Raw genomic sequence first — 6,335 nt, 5'->3', positions numbered from 1 at the left:
CACCTGAAGCCTCTCGAAAGTCTCGACAGAGAGAACATTGAGACCAGCGCCACCGTCGATGAGAGTCTTGGTGACGGAGACATTGCTAATGGTGGGCGTGCAGAGCATGGGGAGCGCGCCGGCGGCGGCCGAACACTTAAGGTGGTCCTTGGAGTCAAAGGTAATGGCGTACTGCGACCACCTGAGGAGACTCGCGGCCTCAAGCTTTGAGAGGGCTGCATTCACCTCACTACAGAACTGCCTGAAGATGCAGTTCGAGGCGGGGGCCTGGGCACCACCGAGGATGCAGGCGATCACACAGGGGTTCCTAGAAGCCCCCAGCCCCATCGTCCTGGCATTTGTTGTCGTTCCTTATTGGCGGTAGCGGCAGCGAAGGGAGGCCGACATTGCCCTAAGGGTGGGCCTCACGAGGCTGGTCATGCCAGAGGCCATCGCGAGGTTGATCGCACCAGCGATCCTCATCAGGCTGGTTGCGCCAGTCCTGATGAGGGTTGCGGTTGTCCCAGCGGCCTCCGCCTTGGCCTCCTGCACGGCCGAAGCCACGGTCGCCGCGCTCGGGGCGGCGACCGAGGTGCTTGTCGCGGAGTGCCCTGAGCTCCTGGCAGTCATTAGTGTTGTGGTTGTGCATGTTGTGGAAGATGCAAAATGGGCGGTTATCCTCGGCGGGTTCACGACAGTCACGGTCGTGCTTCATCTCAGGCTCTGCTGCCAGCACAATGGGGCCTTTACATTTCCCTTCCTTAGCCTTGGCCTTCTTGTCTTCGGGTCGGCCTCGGGGTGCTTCAGCAGGGAAAGGCGGCCCTCTTCAGCCATGGCGCACCTGTCTGCCAGGTTGAACATCTCCAGAGCCGAGCATAAGTCGTTGTGGATGGCGAGCTCCATGCGCATCTTGACGTCCTTGCCGCCCTCGGTGAACGCCGAGATGATGGCTTCATCTGAGACCTTTGGGATCTTGAGGAAAACATTCGTGAAGCGCTGAATGTACTTGCGGAGAGTCTCACTGGGCTGCTGCTTCACGCGCCGCAGGTCGTTAATAGCGAGGGCGCGGTCAGGGTGCCTTGGAAGTTGGCGATGAACCATTCGCGGAGTTTGTCCCACGAGGAGATCGAGCCTTCCGGGAGGTGTAAGAGCCAGGAGCGCGTTCCGTCCTTGAGGGCAATGGGGAACGAGTTCGCCCTGACCTTGTCGTCACCATTCGCTGCCTCGATGCTCAGCAAGTAGAGCTGGAGGAACTCCGTAGGGTCGGGGGTGCCGTCGTAGCGTGGGGGCAGGACTGACTTAAACTTGCCGGGCCAAACGACGCAGCACAACTCTCGGGTGAAGGCGCGGCAGCCCGCCACACTTACGGGCGTGGCTCACGTGAGGGGAGCTTGGTCCTGACGTCCACTGCCACAACCTCTAGTGGCGCGCGGTCCTGATGCTGGCGTGGCGGTGCGGGGAGCGCACGCGCATTGTGCTGTGGTTACTGCACCACCTGGGAGCTAGGAGGAGGTGCGCCATGAGCTACGTCGCCCGCACAGGAGGGCGGGGGACAGAGCGAATGGGATGGTGCCGGGGCCTTGCCGGCGGTGTTGATGAGCTCGGTGATGCAGCCCAGCCAGGCGTCATAGCCCTTGTTGGTGGGGCGATAACGCAGCAGTTCCCGCGCCATGAGGAGCGCGACATGCTGATACGTCTCCAACGTATCTACTTTTCCAAACTCTTTTGCCCTTGTTTTGGACTCTAATTTGCATGATTTGAATGAAACTAACCCGAACTAACACTTTTTCAGTAAAATTGCCTTGGTGTTATTTTTGTGCAGAAATAAAAGTTCTCAAAATGACCTGAAAATTTACAAAGAATATATTTGTAATAAATAAAAAATGTTGGCGAAAGAATCAACCAGAGGGGACCCACCTACTATCCACAAGGATGGAGGATGCCCCCTACCCCCTAGGTGCCCCCCTACCTTGTGGGTCCCCTAGACCTCCACCGACCTTAATTCCAACTATATATGTTCACGTTCGGTGAGAAAGAAATCAAAAAGAAGGATTCATCGCGTTTTACAATACGGAGCCGTCATCGCCTCCCGTTCTTCATCGGGAGGGCTGATCTGGAGCCTGCTCGAGGCTCCGGAGAGGGAGATTCATCGCCATCATCATCGCCAACCTTCATCCATCACCAATTTCATGATGCTCACCACATGCATGAGTAAATCCATCGTAGACTTGCTAGACGGTGATGGGTTGGATGAGATTTATCATATAATCGAGCTAGTTTCGTTAGGGTTTGATCCCTAGTATCCACGATACACTACTAGGGAAAAGCTTATAAGCAGACGCTTACTAGTAGCATGGGTTTATACCCCTCGCTACTGCTACTTACTAGTAGCGCGTGTTTTTACCCCTCGCTACTATTAAATTCATAATAGTAGCGCTGGTTCTTACCCCTTGCTACTACTAAGCAGTCTCTACCGTACCCTCGGGACATGCCATAATCGTAGCGAGGGGTATGAACCCGTGCTACTACTAAGTTGATAATAATAACGTGGGTTTATACCCCACGCTACTACTAAATTAATAGCTATAACGCGGTCACGCAACCCAGTTTACTACAGAGGAACCGCTGCAACACCCACCACCCGATCCCACGGATCCATTCCCACCCCACCAAGGCACCAACCGTCCCACACCACCAACCCCACGTTTGTCTAAACAAAATCCACACAGCCCGATCCAGATCCCCAACCTGCTCTCCTCTCCCAACCCGATCCAGATCCCCCAACCTCCCCTCCTCTCCCAACCCACTCGCCGCCGGCCTCCTTTCCACCTCCTCTCCTCTCCCTACCCACTCGCCGCCGGCGAGCACTAGGTGGATAGTCCACCACTACACCGTTTGAAGCGGGTGGGGATCGTGGGGCTGGGCAACATCGGCTCGCGCGTCGCCCGGCGTCTCGCCGCCTTCGGTTGCGCCGTCTCGTCCACTCGAGGTCGCCCAAGCCGTCGGCGCCGTACCCGTTCGTCCCCGCGCTGCGCGACCTCGCCGTCGGCAGCGACGTGCTGGTGCTCTCCTGCGCGCTGACGGACGAGAGCAAGCACATGGTGAGCCGGGACGTGATGGAGGCGCTGGGGAAAGACGGGGTGCTGGTCAACATCGGCCGGGGTGGGCTGGTGGACGAGCCGGAGCTGGTCAGGTGCCTCCACGAAGGCGTCATCGGCGGCGCCGGCCTGGACGTGTACGAGAACGAGCCGGCCGTGCCGCCGGAGCTGCTCGCCATGGACAACGTGGTGCTGTCGGACAACAGGGCCGTCCTCATGACGGAGTCCATCGGCGGCGTGCTTGAAGTCGTCATCGCCAACCTCGACGCCTTCTTCTCGGGGAGGCCACTGGTCAGCCTCGTGCAACTTCAAGCACAAGAACTTCTCCAGCTTCATATGGTAATCACATCACTAAGCAACCGAGTAGCTTCCTTCCACAATAATTAATTCTCCTTCTGTGCATACGGTAGATTGTTGATGCAGTCTGAAAACTGGCACTTACTACTCGGAGTCTAGTAGTAGTAGTATATATTCCGAGGCATCAACTGATTATTTCCTAATGGATGTGTATTTTGCATCTGAATCATCTACTGAATTTAGTATTTTTCCGTGGATTCGTTTCAGATGGACCGCGGGAGGTCGTAAAGCGAGCGGTGTGTGCCATGAACTCTGCTTCCTTGGCATCCAAGTTCGTGTCCTGTGGTGTCCATTCTTGATATAGTGCCATGATTTTGCCTGTCATTACTTTCCGTGCTATTACACTTTTGTTTGTCATTACTTTCCGTTCCACGCCAGCTCACGCGCACGGATCTATCTGCATATGATTAATCCTTGATTTTGAGTTATGATATGTTATGCTAACAATTTTGTGGGACTACAGGTTTTGAGATCTTTGCTTTCCCATGCAACCAGTTTGGTGGGCAGTAACTTGGCATTGATAAGGAAATTGTTTAGATTGTTTCCACTCGTTTCCATGCTTAGTATCTGATTTTTGGCAAGGTAAATGTGTGCATGATACTTCCTCCTTCCTTTTTTGGTGTCTCTCTTTCAAGCTGAAAGAAACGATTGCTTTAGTGTACAATGTACATTATTACTGCTTCCATAACAGTAATGTATTTAATTGAGGAAATACGATCCAGCATGTCTTGTCTATTCTGTATGCAGTCTGAGTGATATAAGGGTGCGTTTGGGAGCCAAAGTATTTTTGTAGTTTTTAAGGAATACTGTGGTTTCTGAAAGAAAGCTTGGTATTCAATACTTTGAGTCGTTTGGATGAAAAAAATACTACAGTTTAACAAACCGTGGTATCCCTAAAATTGTGGTCTTTTTGTAGTATATAAAAAAGAGGTCTGGACCTCTTTTTAAAAAACTGAGAAACGTTGGCTGGGTTGTCTCTTTGTCCATCTTCCTCTGGCCATCGATGCCTCTCACACATAAAATCGATAGCTAGTCGATCGATCTATCCGGTTAGAGGGGCGCACAGACACGTACAAATGACGACTTAGTGCCGGCTGAAAACACATGTCGACTTGCAGCGCATGTCGTAACTAGCTCTGTCTTTCATTGATTACAGGATATAACTCTATACAGGGATCCTTCCTAGCATCTAGGAGAGAACATGCCCGTGCAAAGCCGCATGCATAGAAAAACTGCCACTTGCCAAACACTTAACGAAACTGGGAAAATCTATGTTTTTCATAAACTAGAGTATTTGTTGCCCATCTATTGAAATACTGAGGTTTTGGAATACTATGTTTTGGAAAAACGGTGTTACCAAACTAGGCCTAAAACTTTTTGGACTACCAATGTTGTAAAGGTTAAATTATTATATTTTAAGGTTGTAAAGGTTGTATGTTGTGTTGGCTAAGACTAAAGATTGTAAATTCATCATCGTACCAATGTCATTCTCTTTGCAGATGATTCTAGAAACTATATTATCAGTTCATTGCTACTTTGTATGTGCCTTATGATATGTCCTCGTATATGTCTGGACTGAAATATGAGTGTCTTGGTCCTCCTTATATTATTTTTTATGATCTCAGTCAGCCTCTTTCACACCCATTGTGTTGAGGACCAATGAAAATATGTTCATTTTGATGTCATTTTATTTGTGAGTAAATAGAAGTTAACCTGATTATGTGGTTGCATGATTTGCCTGATTCTGTGTTTCTTTTGGACTTTATGTTTTTCTATGAACTTGTCAAATCTATATGCGTTCTTATATAATTATTCTCTGCACTTTCACTACTAGGAAATATCTTATAGCTTTAGTTGTGCATTAGGGCTTAAATAAGAATCTCTGGGAAAAAATGTTGCACATTGGCATCTACATGTACTGCATTGTTTTCGTGCCATTCTTCTGAAGAATCTGAAGTTTCTGAACCTTTGTTTGTAATGCTGCAGGGTTCTGGTGGCGATGATGACAGTCGTCGAGAGGTTCGTGGACTTGACGGTGTCGTGGCTGACAGGTTTCAGAGTGCGGGGAGCGGGGCACGTGTACGATGGCTTACTCCGTCCGCTGGTGGCAAGGCACAAGGACGACATCGACCGAGCCAGCTGGAGCTGAAGGCCAGAGCGAGGGATGTGACTGCGTCGCAACTCAAGGTGGCGGTTGTGTGTCGTCGCAGCTGTAGGCCGTGAGATCAGGCCGGGCAGGCTCCGCGCATTGACGAGTGGTCCAATTTCCGGATCGAGTCATAACAACTTACGTAGGTAGTTGCTTATGTAACTGTGCGATAGAATGGAATTATACATGAGTTGGTGCTACAATGTGGAATTGGAGAAGATGTGAAAACTGTGTGATAGAATGGATTTGGTTGATTTTTTTAATTTATAATAAGTTAGTAGTAGCGTGGGGATAAAATGGCATGCTACTAGTATCTAGGATATTAGTAGCGTTGGCACTATAGACACACTATTACTATTTCATTAGTATTAGTTCATAATAGAAGTAGCGTGGGTGGACACGCTACTATTAACTTCGTTAGTAGTAGCGCGGGTTCGATTCACGCTACTACTAACTTTTAGCTGTAGCACGATACTAGTAGCGCGGATAAAACGGGGTCGTCTTTGCTATGCTTAATGGGGTCGCTAGGGCCCGAGTGCCATGATTTTAGATCTGAACCTATTATGTTTTCATGAGTATATTTATGTTCTTGATCCTATCTTGCAAGTTGTAGACACTTACACTTATTACGAGTTATGATCTGCATACCCCAAGGTGACAATAATTGGGATTCTTTCTGGCGATTACCATAGTTTGAGGAGTTCATATATTCACTAAGTGCTAATGCTTTGGTCTGGTTATCTATTAAAAGA

At 49.8% G+C, this 6,335-nt stretch overlaps 1 pseudogene; it reads left to right on the top strand.

Annotated features, from left to right (window-relative positions):
- Nucleotides 1-1,417: 1,417 nt before the first annotated feature.
- On the top strand, nucleotides 1,418-5,875 carry LOC119333477 (annotated as a pseudogene).
- The last annotated feature ends 460 nt before the right edge of the window (nucleotides 5,876-6,335 follow it).

The sequence above is a fragment of the Triticum dicoccoides genome, chromosome 7A (assembly GCF_002162155.2).
Source record: "Triticum dicoccoides isolate Atlit2015 ecotype Zavitan chromosome 7A, WEW_v2.0, whole genome shotgun sequence".
Taxonomy (NCBI): Eukaryota; Viridiplantae; Streptophyta; class Magnoliopsida; order Poales; family Poaceae; genus Triticum; species Triticum dicoccoides.
The sequence above is the reverse complement of the archived record's forward strand: the minus strand, read 5'-3'. Positions and strand labels throughout refer to the sequence as shown.